Here is a 22,379-nt window from a genome sequence, read left to right as displayed (position 1 = left end):
ATGATCTTTTACTATTCTGTGATGTATTGGTGCTAAGAAATTAGGTAGCATCAAACTTCTGAGATAAATTATTTTGGGTTAAAACATCTGGATGGATACCATTTTCAATTCAGTCTTCAGGTTATTATTTTTAATTATTACTTTTAAAGATTGATTTCCATGGCCAGAGCTGTGGTGCAGCACATCAAGCCACTGCCTGTAATGCCAGCATTTCGTATGAGTGCTGGTTCGAGTCCCAGCTGCTCCACCTCTGATCCAGCTCCCTGCAATGTGTCTGAGAAAGCAACAGAAAACAGCCCAAGTGCTTGGGCCCCTGTAACTCTGACAGAGTTGCAGGCTCCTAGCTTTGGCCTGACCCAGTACTAGCAATAGTGGCCATTTGGGGAATGCATCAGCGTATGGAAAATCCCTCTTTCTCTCCATTTCTCTCTGCAAATCTGGCTTTCTGATAAATAAATATATCTTTTAAAAAATAACTAATTTTTTAAATGAAAAGTGCTATAAAATCTTCGGGAATATGAGGAAAAGGAAGAAAATTGGGATTTATTCATTCCAAAATATGTGGGAAAGCATGTATATTTTGAACAGTAGTCTCATACATTCACAATTAACCTAACTGTTCATTCATTTATCTATTACATTAGAATTTATTGAATATCATCAATGAGCATATCTTTGGGTGATCTTCATCTGGAGATGTCCTGGATTCTAAATTAGAATCCTGAACTATGATTTGCATTAATTTCTTTCTACAGCAAGTTGTTCCAGTGACCTAGGACCACTTTATCCCTCCTTACACGTATTTGTATTAAGAAGGATTTTGGCTTCGGCTCACTAAGACCCAATCTTTCTACTTTCATATTGTTACTCATCTTTCTTTTAGCACCATGTTTTCCATTTTCTCAGAGTTGTAGGTTTCTCTTTATTTTATCAGGATCAAATTATAACTGAATATTTATATTGGTTTCCTAGTATTAGGGAGCCATGGCTCCAAACACTAGAATTGGTGATAGATTACATATTTACTCTATTTTGCTTCAATTGCTACCTTCTTGTGAAAAGTAGACATGTCAGCAAGTTCCTCAAGAATTTTTCAATGATTTATTTATTTGTTTGAAGGCAGAATAACAAAGAGGCAGAGGCAGAAAGAGAGAGAGGTCTTCCATCTGCTGGTTCACTCCACAAATTGCTGCAACAGCTGGAGCTAGGCAGATCTAAAGCCAGGAGCCAGGAGCTTCTTCCAGGTCTCCCACATAGTTGCAGGGGCCAGGGACTTGGGCCATCTTCTACTGCTTTCCCAGGGCATACAAGAGAGCTGGATTGGAAGTGGAGCATCCAGGACTCGAACTAGTACCCATGTGGGATGCCGGCACTGCAGGTGGTAGCTTTACCCGGTCTGCCACAGCACTGCCCCCCCCCCCCCAAAGTGTGCATTTTTTAAAGATATATTTATTTATTTATTTGAAAGTCAGAGGGAAAGAAAGGGAGAGACAAAGATCTTCTATCTGCTGATTCACTCCCCAAAATGCCATGATGGCTATCTGTGGGCTAGATCAAAACCAGGAGCCAGGAGCTTCTTCCAGGTCTCCCATGCTGGTAGCAGGGGCCCAAGCATTTGGGCCATTTTCTGCTGCTTTTCCCAGGCCCTTAGCATGGAGATGGATTGGAAGTAGAGCAGCTGTGACATGAACCAGCACCCATATGGGATGCTGGCACTGCAGGTGGTGGGTTTACCCACAACACCAGCCCCAAAGTGTGCATTTGTAATCATACTTCCTGACTCCCAAACCCTTTACATCTTCTACCTAGGCCTTGAACTGTCTTTGGTGGGCTCTATATATTTTTTCTAAGATATGCTGTTCTCAACAATCATGTTAACCTTTTTCTTTTAATGGTTTCATTAGTTCAAGCATGGGTTTATCCACTGCTTCCTAAGACTACAACACTATGCTACCTTTTGATTAAATATAGCCAACAGCATATTTTAAATCTAACGTGTTCCTATTCTCTACTTGAATGGGATATATAAGAGATATCAGGTTCTTTTGAATATCAGAAGTCTATATTACCTCCTGGAGGACAGGCCTGGTAACCAGCACCAATACCTTCCTTTCACAGTGAACACAGGGTAGAATCTGGACCTTTACAAGATTAATTATACTTTTCAGCTTGCATATTAGCTTACAGAGGTATAAGTTTTGAGTTTCACATTTGAAATATTGATCATTCTTGAAGACTTCTGATATTCTTGAATTATATGCTCAGGATATTTCCGATAATGATCAGTTTTCCAAACAGCACAATGCCCTCAATATTTGTAGATTACTCACATTAGCATGTGATACACCTTCTAGGCCACAAGGTAGTGGATCCCACCTTCCTGATAGTTGTCCTGCTTTGATTCTGTTGATTAATAAGCCCTACGCAACGTGGTGGTAAATATACATGGCTGCCCTTCCATTATGGAAGATAAAATGGTCCAAGTCGTTAGGGCTTTTCCCATTGCCACTACAATCTAGCCAAGAGGATCACAAGTGACCAGAATAAATAAAACTATTTTGAGTACAAGCTTGAGTCTCAGATGATGAAATCCAAATGAAAGGAAAAAGATTCATTCATTCCAGAGGGTATCCTGCTGAGAATATTGTGAGCCATGTGGCTTTCTACAAATGCTTAATTGGGTTCATAATACTATACCAAGTGCATTATTTGCCTTTTCTTCAAGTTTATAAATTCATTTCTACAATTTCAATAAATTACCATGAATTTGTTTGCCAACAAATTCCCATTACTTGCCAACAAGTATATTGATGATGTATTAAATTCACATTACAAATTCTAATATATTGAGACAAGTACACTGAGGAGATACATAAGCTCACTTAGTACCAAAATAAACTATTTCCACTATATGCCCTTTATAGGATATTTAATAGTATGCATCAGAAATAAAAGTTACTCCATATTTTTTTAAATAGCTAAATCATAATTGACAGTGATTTACTGTATATGGATGCTTCCAAATTTATGATGGGATTTTGTACTTATAAATAAATAATAAATATAAATAAAGTAAATGAATAAATTTTAGGTCAAATCATTGTTAACCATAGATCATCTATAGTCATATACTGTAAAATGACACAGACAATACACCCATTGTCATTATGAAAATACACTATTTCTAATGAGAACTTGGAAAAATTCTGCCCGGAAGATGGCCTGCTTTTTAAAAGAAATCTCAGTGCTGTGGCTGCTGCCATTACCCAGGAAACATTATTTGAGTGTGTTACTAGGTTAAGAAAATTATGGTGCAAGATTTAAAGACCCCTACCCTTTATTAGAAAGACTTTACTATTGCTCAATATTCACAGGAACTAATTCTCATTTCTCATTTTTATTTTCTTCCATGTGAAGGTAATTTAATTATAGAATCTTCTTTGGTGTCTCTTTACCCCTTTCCTTTCTCTTCTCCTTGATCAGCTTATTTGATGGGTGAATTTTGGAGCAAGATTTTGTGAATCACAGTTTGAGTTATTCTCTTCTCCTAAATCTTCCCATCTACAGTAGGTAGCATGCAAGAAGTTGCATTTAGGTCTCCTTCTCCACATTTGAAACCTCATAGTGCAGGCTCCCAAGTTGGGGTTGTCTGCAGCTGTCCAGAACTCCTTGGTCTTCCAATGGGAAATCTATCAGATGCTGTGGTTCAATGTTAGGAGGGTTATTTTTGCCACACACATAGAAAAAACATTCTTAAATATTAACTGCCTTACTAACAAAAGTGATATTTCTCTCTCCATTTGTTGATCTGTTGACCCTCACTTTTCTCTGAACTTCAACAATTGGAATGGAAACCCAGTAAGAACACATAGTGGTTTGGCACTTACCTTAGAAACATTTCTTCAGTAGGTCTTGATCTTTCCCAGAAAACCCACAGAAGTTAAATAAGTGCTCTGGATTCCTGCAGATGGTGTTCCTTTACACCTGGAGGAGAATAATACAAATAAAATTTTTTGAAATCATACTCTACAAATGAGATGAAATTTAGGATTACGTGTTCCTGCCTGAAACACTTCCCCAATCAAATTTAGTAATTTCAAATGATAGAATATTCATCTTTCATATGTTTGTGTTATATATGACTAACAAACATAAAAATGAGTAAAGTAAGCAGATATTTATATATGTATACATACATGATATAATACATATCTATGAATTTCTTGCTTCACTCATCTTTGTTGTTTTTCATTTACTTATCAATATTTATTGCATTTTCTTATTAAAATATGTCATACTAATTTCATTGGGGAAGCTTTTTATGTATACATGGTTTAATACATAAATTTGAGTAAGCTTTTGTTCTCATCTTTCTGGCCATGAAGTCTAAACAATATACATAATTGCCTACTTATTTTAATCGTAATAATCAAACAGACATTTTTTAGAAGTTGAAAATATGCCCCAAATTTACACATTTCTACATTTGATATAGCAACAAAATAAAATAAAAACTGGCAGTGGATTGAGAATCAAAGCTGAATTCAATTCATAACTATTTGTAATTTTCAGTAAGTATCCAAACCTTGCTGAGTTTTAATCTCTCTGTATGTAAAATGGAGATCTTTGTACCAAATCACAACTATGGTTCTTCCATCTCTGAAGTTACATGGTAATCTTCCTTCTAAAGACATGGTTTGATGTTGGTAGGGAAAATGATCAGGAAGAATTTATGAGAGCAACCCTCTCAGATTTAGATAAAGCATACATTCCCATAAACATATGTGTACCCAATTACTGGCTTCTTTCTCTGTTGAGCATTTTGTTACTTCAAGATAAATAATACTATGATGACTAATCAATTAATTTGAGGCTTACTATTGATTTAAAAAATCGATTGCCTACATAAAGGAGTTTGGAAAATCTTGATTTTTAAGACACAGAATTAAGAATCCTTTGAGATGTGATGACCAGTGTTTCAAGTATTTTGCCACTGAAGTGGAAAAGCCAGAATTCAGAAAGGACTAAGAAACTGTAGTCAACTTGGAAAACAGCTTACAGAATCTAACATGAGATCATGTTTTTGTTTTTTTTTTTTTCTCATGTATCTTCCAAGGAAAAAAATATTTGTAAGTGAAATATTCATCCTAATTGGTGTTATATATATCACTGCTTTGTAAAATATGTAACTATCCCTAAAATAGGGAGGAAAGCTGAAATCAGTACTCACAAGGAGAATTTTAAAACTGACATAATGGCTTTGTTGTTGTTATGGGAATAATGGAGACTAATTTAAGTTTGTAATACATTTTTGACACTAGGTTAAATTCTCCACATCAATTTTACAGATTACACCTCATTGCAACTTAACAAAAATTTTGAATTGACTCCCATTTTATAGAGGAGGAAACTGAGGCATAGATGTATATATCAGTTACCCAGAAAGAGATAAGTGGAAGAATTAGCAGATCTGTTTTATCCTAAAGCCTCCATTCTTGTTTACTATGCACTGCATATTTTGGCATTACAAAGCTTGATGGCTACACCTAGGCCAATACACACTCAATTTCATTAGGTTGTCCTAGGCATAAGCATATTGAGGTAGGGACTTTCAAAAGAGAAGGTTAAGGGCCTTCCCTGATCAAAGGGAAAGTTAAGAATTCTTTCAGAACAAAGAAAGGGTGAAGTGGCCTAAACAGTAACCATGCATAAGTAACCTTATGGTGATCCTATAGCCTTAAAGTACCCAAATGGAATTATGTAACCATATAAGGGAGAGAAACTAACTAGGATTGCATATTGGCAATTCCTACTTTGTTTGTGGCTCAGATATTTGTATATGAATCCACTGGGCCTTATGCCAGCATAAATAAATCCTGCTTCCTGCTAAAGCTTCAGTGTTGTGTCTTTGTGTCCAAGTATCCCACAATAATATATTATCTATGCCTCTAAATGTATCAGTAATTATTCATCTTTTTATATATGAAGATCTTTCTGATTTCTAGGTGGGCTTTGATTTTTATATTTTATTTATATGTTCTGGGGAAAAATAACTCTTTTTCTAACTTTAGCCTGAGTTTTCTGTTTGAAATTTACCAGATTTCAAAGAATTTTATTGATAGCAAGATGCCTACTTAACACATACAAGTATCTTTGCACAGTGAACCGAATTACATGATGCTGCCTGCAGGTATGTTGCATCAGCTAAGAAGAAACTATGGGATGGGCTGTTGTGAAGAGAAGAACAAAGATAAGCTTTGTTCGTCAGAATGAAGCGAATCTTACCATTATTCAAGTTCATAACATGTAGTGCAGAATAAAAGCTTTGCTAATCATTTAATTCCAAACCCACACTGAACCAGTGAAAGGAGTAAGATATAAAGTGTTTATGAAGTAAAAACCAGGCTTCTGGATTTGCTCTCTCCAATAATTTCTAGTTATATTGAATCCTTGATCCCTGTGTTCATGTGCATCTCTTAAAGAAGGAAATACACTACTCTAGACTTGAATGTGTCAGCCACGCTGTGTAATTTAAGACTCAGGCAGTGAAGTGTTTACAACCAAGATCTTGGAGTCAGACCAATCCAGGCTGGTAATATCACTTCCTGGCTGTGGAAATTTAAGAAAGTGGCTAGATCTGTCAGTATTCCTACTTATAAAACAAGAGAATGAGAGTTGCCCCTCTCTGCAGTCCTTTTGGAAAGTAAATGAGGCAAACTGTATAAAGTACTTTGCATCAGCATCCACTCCATAGAAAGCATATACAAAAACTTCAGGTATGGTCATTATTATTATCATCATAATCATCACCATGATCATCATCACTTAATGTGTGTCTAATGCAATGGAAAATTGTTTGTAAATTATGTTTCCATTTAAATAATGATACATAAATCAATCCCAATAAAAGGAGATTGTGGTTGAAGAACTAATGAGAGAAACTGAAAATGGAAAGACACTAATATCTATGTAAATTTTAAATTAAATATTCAATACTTTGAAAGAGTAGGAGCAAGAATTGATTGTTTTGCTCAGCACTGTTTAAAGCAATTTAACCTAGAGGCAGAACTTCCAAGTTCTAATAGATGGACTTGATACTTAAATGATTTTATGTAACAAAAAGCAGGAGTCATCTCACATTTTTTCTTAATCATAATAAGTTGATATGAAAGAAAGTCCGTTTGGATCCTGCTGTTAGAGAGCTCCCTTATGCAATCTCCATATAAAAATAGTTCCAAATCAATACAACATGTTTTAAATTTACATTAACATTTAAATTAATGAGAAGCTCAGCGTGAATTACGGAGTTTTTGGTGTTTGGGACCAGATCCCTTCTTGCCAATTTGGAACAGAGTCCATTGACTCACCTTCTTAGTCTCATAAACAGCTTTCAGACTTCATGTATTTTCAGTGCCAGAGGATTTTCAGGCTGATGAAAGGTGCCATACTGACATCACCAGGGAATGAAGTTGGCCCTATCCTCTAAAGATGTAAAATGCTTCCAGCAACAGCACACACCCTCCCTGGAGGGAAGTTTGCCACAGATTATTGTCAGATCTGTGAATGTTTTTAGGTTCACTGCTTACTCCCTTTTTCCCAGGAGTTCTTTTTTTCATCAAATATTTCTAGGGAACCTGGACAGAGAACTGTGCTAAAGCAATACAGATTCTCCTTCAAGGAATTCACTGTCTTCTGTATGATATAGTTATGCATATAAATAATTCCAGAATAACATGACACATTCTATGATAAAAGAAGTTACACACAGGATGTCATTAGAGGCACCTGAATAAGACCAGAAGAGAGCCAAAAACAACTTTCTGAAGAAATAAGGCTTAAAAAAGAATTAGGTGTTAGTCAAAAAAGAACACGACTCAGCACTGAAGGGGACTCAGGAAGAATTTGAGAATGACTAGTGTGAGAGGTAGCAGGCAGGTGCATTTGTGTGTGTGTCTGAATCCATGTATGTAACTTTAAAGATAATGTTTATACTCTTTAGCACTGCCTGAGATTGTCCACAATTTTGTTTCTTTCTAACCATATATGTGCAACTTCTTTTATACAAATGTGGGTGTAGTAAATTAACATACATGGTTCTGAAGGGACAAAAGTGGCAATCTCACATAATATGCTAAAGAATGTAGACACTATCTTTTAAGTTATACAGATGCAGAAGTTCAGATGTGTTTCAAGTGGGCTTGATTTAAGAAGTATCACAACAATGTAGAAAATAGATGGAAGCACTTCATACCATTGCTAATAGACTTTAGCAAATCCAAGCATGATGGCTTCTTTAGAATTTTACCAGATGCAGAGTACAGGTATCACAGAAAGTCACAGAAATTTAATTCCAGCTCTCATGGATCTCCTGTTGACTGTGGGTAAGATGAGGCAATGAGATCCAGAATGAGCAATTGCTGCACCTGAGTTATACCACTCTCACTCATTTTTGTAAAAGCTATAAATTTAGTAATAAAAATTTACCAAGGTCATGATTAGATATTTTGTCAGAGTAATGAGCAGGATAGGCATGGTCTCTACACTCAATCTACGTTTTAGGGATTCGTATTGTGATACAGAAGGTTATGCTGGTGCTGCAAATCTGTCATACTATATGAGTGCTGGTTTGAATCCTGGATGCTCCATTTCCAATGTATCTCCTTGTAAATGAACCTGGAAAAGCAGTGGAAGATGGCCCAAGTACTTTGGTCCCTGACAGAGTTATAGGCTCTTGAATTCAGCCTGGCCTAGTGCTGGCTATTGCAGCCATTTGGGGAGTGAACAAGTAGATGGCAAATTCTCTTTCTTTCTCTCTCTCTCTCTTTTTGCCTTTCCAAAAAAGTGATAAATGAATCTTTTAAAAAAGAATTCTTAATTTTTGTGAAAATTAAGAAAAATAAAATTAAGTAAATAAAAATATTTATAAATTGTATTAAGAAACTAACAGAGTGATGTGATTATAATTAGAATGGTATGAGGCAGGGTTACCTAATTGAGACAGTGATGAGCTTTGATGGCGACTCACTAGATTCAAATCCAAACTTTACCATTTTCCTAATATGCTGTGCTAGCAAGATCTCATGTCTCAGTTTCATCATCTGCAAAATGGAGCTAAGTGTTCCACTTTATAGGCTTGTTGTGAGGACAAAATGAGTTAAGCAACACACAGTGATTAACCTAGTACTTGGCATAAAACAATAATCAAAATTATTAACTATTATTGTAGTTGTGATTACTATTATTATTCTATTATAACTTATATCATTTTATGGGAACTTGGCCAAGGTAGCCCTCTTTGGAAGGGTGAAACTTCACATTGGGTCTAAAGAATGGGAAAGAGCCAGATATGTGAAGAGCTTGAGGAAGGAGGCTCACATCATCTCCTAGACAGAGCCAACAGTGGTGCATTTCCAAACTGAGTTTAATGATGAAATGTCTCCAACTTACTTGAAGCAACTTCGTTATAGATATTATATTATGTAAATTCTAAGTGTTTAAGCTATGAAAGGGAAGGTGTGGTCACTTGTTTTAATTAAGAATCTGTGCTGCAAAGGTCATCTACAGAAGTTATATAAGAAAACTGCATTTGATCACTATCATTAGCTAACTGACTGTTAGCTATCAGAAACTTAGATGCTTTAACAAGTACATATGTCTATAATTGTATTTAAATGTGATAGAAATGAGCCTTTGTTGATGAAATTTGTGATATTCAACACACATACATTACTTAACACATGTTTTGAGATACCCCTCACACTTAAATTAACACACTTCTAGAATCTAGTTATGCCAAAGGACATATCACTTAGAGATGATACTCGAGGTTTAATTTATAACAGGTTCTCCGTTCATCTATGGGTGAGAATTACATTTCATTGAATGCTCTAACAGATTGTACTAATATTGCCTCTGGAGTGCTATTTGCTGAAATATAATATCCAGGGAACATAAAAGAATGAAAAGTTAGAATTTTGTTGCACTTTCAGAACAGATTGTAGAATCTCTTTTGTGTTTGCTTACTATTGCAACTGTATCTGTCTAGTAAACATATCTGTGGCACAATTAAATAGTGACTTTAGTTTCTTATAATCTGATAATGAATATATAGGTAAACCTCAACCAACTCAGACTTCTTTGAGAATTACTATATGCCAAAAACGGAATCTATATGCATTTGTATTATGGAAGACCAAAGTAGCTTAGATTGGTTTGCAATATTTAACTTGTCCAAGGAGCAAAGAGGAAACAATTGCATCTGGGGTGTGATAAGGAAGACACTGCTGGAAACTGAAATTTTAGAAGTAGATAAGAACCAACGTGTATAGGGTCTTGGAGCTCCAGATAACATTATTGGATTCCATTCTCATTACTGGCAATCCTCTGAGATATGCAGAGAGTGCCACTAATGTGTTTAGATTTTTTTTAATATAATAAGGAATGTGATCAAAATGGGTTCTAAGGATGTTGTGTATTGTACACGACTTGGCTCCCCAAACCTCAGAGTTTTCATGGTTGATGCAATAGTGGGTAGAGATTTGACCTAATTATGGTATCTTATAGATGGTCCAGGTAGGAGGTCTCTAGATCATTGGCCTTTTGCCCTCAGAAGATGGTTTTCTTGAGAAATTTGGTGATACAAATCAAGCATGCTTTTTTTTCTCTCTGCTTCCTGATTCATCATGGGATTGTCTCACCACCCATCCTTTGCTTTCACCAATAAATTTCCTTATCTTTGACTGTGAACCTTCAAACTGTAAGCTGAAATAAACCTACTCACTCCTAAATTGCTTCTAGGTATTGTAGCAAAGTAACAGAAATAAAACTGTCACGAGAGGTAGGATTGCATGTAGGAGGGGGCAGTTTAGGAATATGCAGAAATTCAGGCAACAGGCTCCTACTACAGTGGTAGAAATGGATATTACAAAACAACAATGGATTTTGAGATGCATTTTGGAAGAAATATTAATATAATTTATTTGTGGATTAGCAGTGAAAATATAGTCAGGAAAGACTCCTGGGATTGGGGTAGCTGTTGGGAAATCGTAATGCTGAGTGTGGTTAATAGAAGTTGATATATTTGAGCTCTGGTTCACACTTCTAAAGAGCCCCTCTAGAAATGGAAGAGGAATAAATGCAAAGCATTCTGTTGACTTCTCCTTGTAGCCACTCAGCAAGCTGCTGATTCTAATCATAGGGATTTCAACAGAGACTACCTGTGGATGAACACATGCTCTCTGGGGATATGTGAGAAGCCTTGTTCACATAGGAAGGTCACATTTTCATGACAAAATATGAGTATATAAGCAGGAAGGCCCAGTGTTTCAGATTTATTTGAAATACATTGAGATTTGCTGTTCCCTTCTAGAGTCAAATGGCAACATAGAGGTGTTCCATTTTCAGTTATAGAGAAGGTATCGCATTGTAGAGGAGATGACATTCATCAGAAGCTAGGGAGGGGCCTGCATTGTGGCACAGTAAGTTAAGCCATCATGTTTGACCCCAACATCCTAGGGCATCAGATACTGGAGTGCCAGTTGGGTAACGAATCAGCAGGTAGAAGATCTTTTTCTTCCCCTATTTCTCCTTCTCTGTTGTTCTGCTTTCAAATAAATAAATAAAATAACTTTTTAAAGTAGAGATCCACAATCATCCTTGACTTCCAGGTTCAGCGTGTGACCACATTTCCATAGTCTTTGATTTAGTCAGTCAGCAAGTCATTCATTTATTTAGAAAATGCTTACTATGAATTAGCCTGTACTCGGCCATGTCTGAGCATGAAGGTTAATCTCCTTTAGCTCCTCTTCAGTCTCTACATTTCCTAAATATTTAGCCCATTAAACACAATAAAAATGTCTGAAGTGATATTCAAAAGTCTGAATTCACAACACTCTATATCAACTTAATTTTTTAATTATTTAAATTTTGCAATTTAAAAAAAATTATATAAATTTCATAGGTACAGCTTTTGGAATATAGCAGTTCTTCCCCCAAAAACCACCCTCCCAACCCCACTCCTGTTCCACCTCCTACTCCCTCTCCCATCCCATTCTTCATTAAGATTCATTTTTAATTATCTTTATATACAGAAGACCAACTCTATACTAAGTTTGTACCCACACACACACACAAAGTATTAAGTACTGTAACTTAATTTTTGTCAAATTAATGAGTAAGGAAATAATAAAGTCAATTACTTTTATATTTGATCTGTGAAAACTTTATCTCCATTAATTCCTCTAATCTCCCCCTTTTCTTTTAATGCTTCCAAATTCTGATTATGGCTGTGCTTGAGAATCTTTTTTTTTTTTTTTTTTGAAGAATGGATCAATCATTTGTAAAAATAATGTCATGATATTCATATATGTTAATGAGTATGTAACACAGACACTGACTAGGTTGGTAGACAGACACTACTGAAACTGAAACCTTTTCACATGCATTTTAAAAGAATTTGGTTTGCATGGGAAGAACTAAAATGAGAAAATTTACATCCAACTTGATATTTTACATTTCCATGTCCTGTATAACTTTGAAAAGAGACAGCTAAACACTCTGTGCCACAGTATTTTTATCTAAAGTGGAATTAATTCTATATTATCACTTAAACTATTCTATTTAACATAGGAACTAGGAGCCTGGTGTTCAGTAAGTATCATCATAGGGTCTTTGTTTCTTGTCTCAAAATAAGGAGAGTATATCATTACAACTATTTCAAATAAAATGTTAAGAAAGCAAGAGAAGAGTTGCCTTAAAGAACGTATTTGCATCATTATCATTTCAGTGGGACAGAGCAATAAGTCTACACATTTATTTTTTCCATGTTTGCCAGTAGCTACTGGAGATAGCGGAAGCCGAGGAGCTGCATGTATACATCAACCTATGAATTTACATTTTCTCTTGTACTTCTCTAAGGCAGGAAACAATAATCAATGATTAGAATAGCTCTAATCAAATCATAGTTTCATAAATGAGGTATAGTACATTTTCTAAATTACAACCGGGTTGGAAAAATTAGTAATCCCAGGAGTAACTGGTTGTTATAACCTCAAATGTTTTTCCTAGACAGTAATAACCTTAATGACAATTTGTTATAATTCAATAAATAGGAGATAAATCATTTCATTTTAAAAATAGAATATTTGCTTATAGCATGCTCAGAATACATTTTGATTCCATTTTATAGAATCCATTAATGTGGGAAAGGTAACTGGGTGAAATGCCTAAAACTTTCTGCACTAAATATTGATTCATGTTATTTAGGTTATATTAATGCATTTTGAGGTTTTTATGAGGCAGTTTTTGTAGCTCTAAAAGAACAAACACTGCCACATTTCTAAGTCTATTTGTCTGTGGGGAAAAAAAAGAAAGAGAGAGACCTTTGCGGTGCACGAAATCCTAAGCTCAGTGAAGGGATACCATGTGTGAGTGACAAAATGCCACTCTTTGTAAGATGGCCCAATTCTGAACTCCATACTCTCTCATTATGTATTCTGCTAATAGCACATGGAACTGAAAATAACAGCTGGGGCTGGCATTGTGGCATATCGGGTAAAGCCACTGCCTGCAATGGCATCCCTTATAGGTGCTGGTTTGAGTCCTGAGTGCTCCACTTCTGATCCAGTTCCCTGCTAGTCACCTGGGCAAGGAAGCAGAAGGTGGCCCATGTGCTTGGACCCCTTCCACTCACTAGGGAGACCTTAATGAAGCTTCAGCCTGGCCCAGCTCCAGCTGTTGTGGCTGTCTGTGAAGTGACCAGCAGAGAGAAGATCTCTCTCTCTCCTCTCTCTCTCTCTCTCTCCCCACCCCCAACTTTGTGTAACTCAGATTTTGAAATAAATAAGTAAATCTTTAAAAAAAGGAAAATCACACCTACTTTTGTAAAAAGCAGGCCCAACATTAAGCTTTAATTCAGTCTTGGTTTACTTGGGAAAACTAATTATGCAGAGTTGTCATGGGAGAACAGAACTCAGCACTTAATGACTCAGCAAAAAGACACCCAATTGAAATGCCAGTGCACATGACTAAGGTCAACAGGAAGAGAGGAGCAGCAAGGAGAAATGGGAATGGGTACAGCCCTGTGAAGTAAAGTCATATCACTAGTTGTGCTCATATGAGGTATGAGGATATTGAGTCTCTAGAAACCAAACAAACCTTTAGGACACTGGGCTGGAATCCAGGATTCTGGGTTGTTTTGGTAAAATACGATTAAAATTCATGTGCCTCAAGGTACTGAACAAGATCCAAAAATGGGGATGATGGGACATTCAATTTATTTTCTTTTTCATTTTTTTAAAGATTTATTCACGCATTTGAAAGGCAGAGCCAAAGAGTGGCAAAGGCAGAGAGAGACAAAGAGGTCTTTCATCTGCTGATTAACTGCCCAAATGGCTGCAATGGCCGGAGCTGAGCTGATTCGAAGCCAGGAGCCAGGAGCTTCTTCTGGGTCTCCCAAGCGGGTGCAGGGAGGCCAACGACTTGGGTCATCTTCCATTGCTTTCCCAGGCCATAACAGCAAGCTGGATCAGAAGTGTAGCAGCCAGGACTCAAACCAGAGCACATATGGGATGTCGGCACTGGAGGCGGCAGCTTTACCTGGTATGCTGCAGCGCTGATCCCAGTAAATACGATTTCAATTTAACATAAAAGCATTTTCTGGTCATCAAAACTATCCAAGGGTGGACGAGACTGTATGAGGAAGTGAGTTTATTATCCGTTAAAGTATTTAACTATGGACTGCACAACCACTCCATAGTTGCTTTCTAACTTGACGTAGTGTCATTTTCAGAATTCAATGAGTTATGCTGGTTTTGTGTTAATTTAGTGAAGAAGAGACAGTAGCATTATGAATATACATGAATAGCAGTTGCTTATGTGGTAGAGTTTTAAAGAGGTGTGATGGTTGATTTCAGCTGTTAACTTGACTGGGTTAAGAGATGCCAACATAATTGGTAAAACATTATTTCTGGATGTGTATGTGAGAGTGTTTCCAGAAGAGATTAATGTTTGAATCAGTTGACTGAGCAAAGATCTGCCCTCCCCAGTATGGCAGTATGGGCCAGCATCTTTTTTTTTTTTCTTTTTTTTTTTTTTTTTTTTACAGGCAGAGTTAGACAGTGAGAGAGAGAGACAGAGAGAAAGGTCTTCCTTCCATTGGTTCACCCCCTAAATGGCCGCTACGGCCAGCGCGCTGCAGCAGGCGCACTGTGCGGATCTGAAGCCAGGAGCCAGGTGCTTTCTCCTGGTCTCCAATGCGGGTGCAGGGCCCAAGCACCTGGGCCATCCTCCACTGCCTTCCCGGACCACAGCAGAGAGCTGGACTGGAAAAGGAGCAACTGGGACAGAATCCTGCGCCCTGACCAGGACTAGAACCCGGAGTGCAGGCGCTGTAGGCAGAGGATTAGCCTAGTGAGCTGCAGAGCCAGCTGGGCCAGCATCTTCTAGTCTCTTGAGTGCCTGGACAGAATTGAAAGGCAAAGGAAGGGTGATTTCTCTTCCTTTCCTTTTTTAAAAATTAATTTTTTAATTTTTAGGTTTTTTTTAAAATTTTTAACATGTATACTATCGTTCTTCAAGCTGGAACATCCATGTTCTCCTTCCCATAGGCTTCACAGCTTCAGGTTCTTAGGCCTTTGGACTCAGTCAGTGCTTTTCACCACTATCGTTGCATTCTTCAGACTCAGAGTGGATTGTCCCACCAGCTTTTTTATTCTTCAGCTTTCAGATGCCATATTTGGGACTTCTCAGCTTCCATAACCGTGTGAGTCAAATTTATCTCCTATTATTTCTGCCTCTCTGGAGAACCTTGACTATTACAGGTGGGATTACAAACATTGGCCCAGGTTTCCTAATATGTAAATTACACTCAAGGAACAATTTCTCTCATGAAGATTTCCCTATGTTATGTGGTCTATAAAAATTGGATACACTGGGGCCAGCGCCATGCTGCAGTAGGTTAATCCTCTGCCTGCGGCGCTGGCATCCCATATGGGCACCAGTTCTAATCTCGGCTGCTCCTCTTCCAATCCAGCCCTCTGCTGTGGCCTGGGAAAGCAGTAGAAGATGGCACAAGTGCTTGGCCCCTGCACCCACGTGGGAGACGGGGAAGAAGCTCCTGTCTCCTGGCTTTGGATGGGCACAGCTCCGGCCGCTGAGGTCATTTGGGGAGTGAACCAACAGAAGGAAGACCTTTTCTTTGTCTCTCCCTCTCATTGTCTGTAACTCTACCTCTCAAATAAATAAATAAATAAATCTTTTTAAAAAATTGGATACACTTTAGAATTATATTAGTTTCTTACTGCTGCCATGACAAAGTATCACCAACAGGATGGCTTAAACAACAACAGATTATTTAGAAAGAAAGGAAAAGATTTTAATTAATGCTTTAAGAAAAGCACACTACTGGCTCTTACTACCCATGAATACAGTAGGCTAGAACTTAGGAAAATAAGTTGAGGATACAATAAAGCATTTTAAGAGGTGTTTATAAAAGTGCTTCACAGTAATACAAAGGTATGAGTAGGGGAAGAAGCTAATTATATTTACTTAGCTATCTACATGCTATTTCACTGGGCATGTTCACTCATAATTGCAAAATTCCAGAAATTAAAAGCACATTAATGAAGAATACTGAAGCCATCAAATAAACATATATACATGTACACGTGTACATACATGTGTATACACCCTCATAAATAAGCAAGCCTTCTAACCAGTCAACAGAAAGTGAGCTATGACAAAATTTTAACATAATTCCAAGTAACTATCTTATAGTTTTTGCTGTGTATCTTTTTTTCTTCTCTCTTCCACCCCCCTTCTTGCTCTCTCTAGTCTTTCTCCTCCCTTCCTTTTTTTTTTCCTATCCATTGCCTTATTTCTGTTAGTCTGGACTTGCCCATCAGCATCCATTTGGATATTTTCTAAACTGAAAAATCCTATACATTAAAATTTCTCCTAATTTCCCTTGTTCCTGAGTTATCTTCATGTTACTGCTGCCATGACAAAGTATCACCAACATGTATACAGAGAGTCAGGATGTTACCTGTGTTTGTGCTGAAAGGAGTAATTTACATATTTTTATTACATTGAAAAGGTGGTTTTATTTTCTGGATGACATTTAAAGGCATATCACATAAATAGATTTCCAAATTAGAATTTAGGTTTAACATTTCTCCTTCAGTCTATAAACCCTACACATAAGTCCTGTTTTATTGGGATGTAAAACAGAAGGTGAACTTTCTTGTTAAAGGGATTTTCAAGCATCATTCTTAGTGTAATAGGCAAAAAAACAGGAGAAAATAAAGAATTAAGGCTTTTAATAAAAGTGGAGTGGATTCCAATTGTATTTACTCTACGATGGCAAGAAAAATGTATTATATGACCAGAGTAAAAAGGATGAAAATCTTAGACTTGTAGTTAGGATAATTGCTGGATATGCCTTGTTCAGATGTCCATCTAGGGGAAAGAATTTCTCTTTCATTGCCCTTGTATGATACCACCCTGGTTCAGATTATACACAGGCAGCAAGTAAGAATTCACTTCTTACGAGGGTGCATAGCCCAAAGAGAATAGACTTGTTTAACCTTTTAAAATTTCTCAGATTCTCACTAGTGAAGTTTATCATTTGAAACATGCCTAGAGTAGGACTGTGTGGAAGGCATTAAGAACATGAGCTCTGGATCCAGTTAATTGGATTCAAACCTGTTCTCTGGCTCTGCTAGTCTATGACCGCAGAGATGAATGTTTGTAATCTATGTGCCCCATTAACTTCATGTGTAAAATGTGGACACTAATATTAACTTCCATACAGGGTCATCTGGGGAGTGTTTTCTGTCAAGCACCCAGATCAATGCTTGATACAAATTAAGCGTTGTAAGAGTTGAGGTGTTTCACACACACACACACATATGGAATCTCCAAAAAGTTAAGAGAAAATGTGTATTCTGCAAAAAACCTATGCCTGGATAGTAGAATGCTATGTGTCAGATGTTGTCCTAGGTAGTGGGGATATAATCATAATTAAAGCAAAATCTGGGGGTCAGCATTGTAGAGGATTAGGACACTGTTTGAGACACTAGTATCCTGTATGGGAGTACTAGTTCAAGTCCCGGCTGCACTATTTTCTGTTCACAGCCTTGCTACTGTACCTGAGAAGCCAGCGGAAGCTGGCCCAAGTACTTAGGCCCCTGTAGCCCATATAGCAGACCAAAATGCAGTTCCTGACTTCTCGCTTCAGCCTGGCCTACACTGACCCTGTTGTTGCAGCCATCTTACTCAGTGACCCACTAGATGGACGGTTCCTCTCTCTGCGTGTGTTTCTCTCCCTCTATCATTCTGACTTTCAAATAAGTAAATTAATAAACAAGTCTTCAAAAATAAAACAAAAACACAAAATCTCTATCCTAATGAATTTTTGCTTTTAACCCAAGTGACTGACAGGATCTAAGTAGCTGTTCATCAAAATTCTCTCTTTCTCTCTTCCTCTCTTCTTCCCTTTCTAATGGCAGCTAAAGTATGTACCTCAGTTGTCCCTATGGTGACATGTATCCTTGAGACTGAGTTTTGCCCAAAGGATTGTGAAAGAAAGAGGTGTGTGCTATTTTCAGGCTCATGCCTGTTTCCCACATGCCATCCATTCTCTTTCCTTGCTGGTTGGGTATATGAAGAAGTCAGGAGAATCCTGGAAGCCACAGGCTAAAGATGTCAGTCTCAGTTCCTGAGTGACCATGTGGGGCACAGTCCTGGCATCATCTCCCAGCTGCTTCCAACATTTGGAATTCATACGAATGGGAAAACTGTCTTCCAGTGTGTTGTGCTGCTAAAATTTTAAGGGTTAGCTCTTATAGCATTTATCATCTGCTACTATGAAGAGAGTAAGTAAAGAAATGTATGCATAAGCTAGTATCAGCAGCCCATGCTGAGGGACAAGCAGGTAACTGAGGAAGGGGGAGGAGTGTGTGAGAGTGTATAGGAAGTCCTCATTGAGGGAGTGACATCTGCAGCGAGACTTGAGGAAAGTGAGATAGGGAAACACATGTTCAATCATTGAAAGAACACTGAAGGCAAAGGAAAACACAAGGGCAAAGATCCTAATGTGAACATGAATTTTACGAACTTCACAGTCTGGGCTGATTACTCTAGGGACAAGCCTTTAGACTAACAGTTAAGATGCCAGTTATGAACTACATCTGAATACCTGGGTTCATCATCATACTTCAGCTCCTGACTCCAGCTTCCTGCTAATGTGCACCCTGGGAGAGGCAGCGCTAATGGATGAAATAATTGGGTTCTGGCCACACATGTGGGAGACTTGCACTGAGTTCTTTGCTACAGGCTGACCCAGCCCTAGTCATTGTAAGTATGTAGGTGGTGAATTCATGGATGGGAGCTCTCTCAGTCTCTTTGTCTTTCTCAAACAAGAAAAAACAAAAATTATCACTCTAAGCCCTCTTTGGAGGCTGGGTCAGTGATGAATGGAAGTTGAGATATCAATTATGAGACTATCAGAGTAGCACTGAGAACAACAGAATGACAGCCAATTTCTTCTCATGTCAGTGTTTTGCTAGATCTCTTGCCATTATCATATAACAAAGTTTAGAGATGATTTGCCATCCTGTCTGCTCCCTTCCCAGAAGCACTTAAATTTGACACAATCATTCTTAAATTCAGCCAGGATTAAATATCATTCTTTACATACGCTCTACATGTCTTACTTTTCTAAAGCTGGACATTGTGCTGCTACATAATTCAACAAAGTGTGAAAATCATATTTTATATCTCTATCCTTAAACGCTATCATATCTGGTTTTAATTTTTGCAATTACTACTTTTAAAAATGTTTTTTAAATATGAAGCTAGTACAACTTAACTCTTGCCTATATTTTCTATATGAAAGTGTGTCACCATTTGGAAATTTGATTGAACTGCTTTTAATTGTAATAATTGAGTTCAAAACTCTAAAGAGCATGTTCTGGAAAGACTAAATATGTTTAATGTGAACTAGGGTTCTGCAGTCAAAACATGTGTTGGGAAAATTGAACTGAAGTACATCAGTTGCCATTTCTGCAGAGCAGTTCAGAAAACTTGGCCTGCTTTTATGCAACATGACTTTCCATGTGGTGAGATATTATTTGGAATATTTTTCAAACTTATTTGACTAAATGAGTCTCTCCCCATCACTTTTTTCTTTCATAGACTATTTTAAATGACTAAAGTTATGCTGAATACATGCTATTGACTTATGGAAGGCAATGGTTTTAAATGAATTTTAATTCTTTGTAACCCCAACGCAGCAATCTATAGGAACCAATAATAACTTGGTATTGAAATGCATAGGAGAAATCCCTCCCAGCTTGTACACTAGTCTCTTTCCTCAGAAAAAAGTCCTTTTGGTAGTATTCTCATGACAAAATCATTTGAAAAGTGATTTTTAAAATGAAAATGACACTACAGAAATAGGCAATTAATATAACCTAAACTTACTCCAGAGGCTTGAACAGAATGCACATAAATCTCTTCATTAAAACAAAATTTTGGGAAATCCTGATAGAAAAAAGCTTGATACCACTTCTGGCTACTATTTTATAGAGAAAGAAATTCCTGATGTTAGAGATTTACAATGTAACAGGGATGACTCACCTTGTCACTTAAGGGCCTCCAGGAAGCCATGGATGAATGCTGGCTATGTGTGTACACCTTTTTATTCTGTTTCATGATGAATAACCAGCTACAGAGGACCAGAGGGTGTTTTCACACCTTTTCCTCCTCTTTATTAAGGTAGACTTCACACACCAAGTGTGACAGGTAGTGTTTTGGTACACTGGAGTCCTCACAGGGATATATTATCTAACTCTGTAGGGGCCAGAGACTTGAGATTGGTTCAGGATAGATACCAGTTTGCCATCGGCAATGTCTGTGTACCCAGAACAGAAGGTTGTCATCAAGTACGCTATATTTTCTTTGGACTGTCTATAGTGGTTGTTTAAAAATACAGCACACCTTAACTTTCCACAAAATAACACACATTTCAGAATAAAAAAAGTAACTCAAACTCCACATTTCTGACTTAGGTAAGGTGCTCAACATATGTGGTCTGTTATATCACACATGAAATGGGCAAATACAAAACTAAACCTACTTTGTGGGGGCTGTTATGTGACTTAATATAATTTAAAATTCATGATTCTAGAACATAAGACAGGGAGAGCAGATATATTGACTGCTTTGTTCTCTGTTCTATTGCAATGTCTTCGGGACTGCCTGCCTTAAAGTGGGTTGTCAATATGTATTTTTTCTATTTTTTTTATTTTGATAAACATTTTAATGGGAAGAAATCAAGTCTATATGCAAATGAGGTTTCAATGATGACCAAATGGACTTTTTAAGGTATTGGCAGTTGTATGCAATTTTTTTTAAGGTGAACAAATTTCATGTATATAGATTTACGAGCACAGTGATACATCCTACACTACCCTACTTCCTGCCCACATTCCCACTCTCCCCCCCTCCTTCCTTTCTTATTTATTCTTTTAGTTTTTGTAATTTTTTGACATAGTTTCAGTTTATTTTAGTTTTTAATTTTTTTAAAGATTCATTTATTTTATTTTAAAGGCAGAGTTACAGAGAGGTGGTGGTGGTGGTGGTGGGGTCCTTTCATCTATTGGTTCATTCCCCAGATGGCCACAACAGTAGAAGCTGCCCCATCCAAAGCCAGGAGCTAGAGATTCTTTCAGGTCTCCCATGCAGGTGCAGGAGCCCAAGGACTTGGGACATCTTCTACTGCTGTCCTAGGCCATAGCAGAGAGCTGGATCGGAAGTGGAGCAGTCGAGGCTTTAACTGGTGCCCATATATGATGCCAGCAGGCATCAGCTTTACCTGCTAGGCCACAGCACTGGCCCCTTATTTTATAATCATAAGCTTAACCCTCCACTAAGTAATTCAACAAATAGTAACAACAACAACAACAACAACAAACCCACTGTTCCTCAACAGTAGAGACAAGGGCTGTAAACAATAACCAAATCTCAAAATGCCGATTTCTCTCATAAACATAGTTTTACACTTGGTATACTAAAGCTCTTTTTATCAGAGACTCCAATACAAACAAGGCCACAAGTGATAGATAAGACATGGATTATTAGCAGCACTATATTTTAAAAGTGTATTTATTTATTTGAGAGAGGCAGAGAGAGAGAGAGAGAGAGAGAGAGAGAGAGAGGGAAAGAGAAGAGAAGATTCTCATTCACTGGTTCACTCCCCAAATGGTTGCAAAATCCATGACTAGACAGGTTGAAGCCAGGGACTGGGCTCTCAATCCAGGTCATCCACATGAATGGCAGGAACCCACCTCCTTGCGCCATCACTGCTACCTATAAGGGCC

At 37.4% G+C, this 22,379-nt stretch overlaps 1 protein-coding gene across 2 annotated transcripts in view; it reads right to left on the bottom strand.

The window, feature by feature from the left end:
* LRRC4C (leucine rich repeat containing 4C) overlaps positions 1-22,379 on the bottom strand; it is a 556,054-nt gene that overhangs the window by 216,244 nt on the left and 317,431 nt on the right. The window contains exon 2 of one of the 2 annotated variants that reach the window (XM_070071450.2): positions 3,888-3,984. The gene's annotated coding sequence lies outside the window, so the exon portion shown is untranslated. Of the gene's footprint in view, positions 1-3,887; positions 3,985-22,379 lie in introns of those variants that run through there. The other variant, XM_070071448.2, reaches the window with a different exon arrangement.

This window comes from Oryctolagus cuniculus, chromosome 1 (genome assembly GCF_051225735.1).
Source record: "Oryctolagus cuniculus isolate XC-2025 breed Fujian yellow rabbit chromosome 1, ASM5122573v1, whole genome shotgun sequence".
Lineage (NCBI taxonomy): Eukaryota > Metazoa > Chordata > Mammalia > Lagomorpha > Leporidae > Oryctolagus > Oryctolagus cuniculus.
This window is presented reverse-complemented; position numbering and strand designations above follow the sequence as displayed.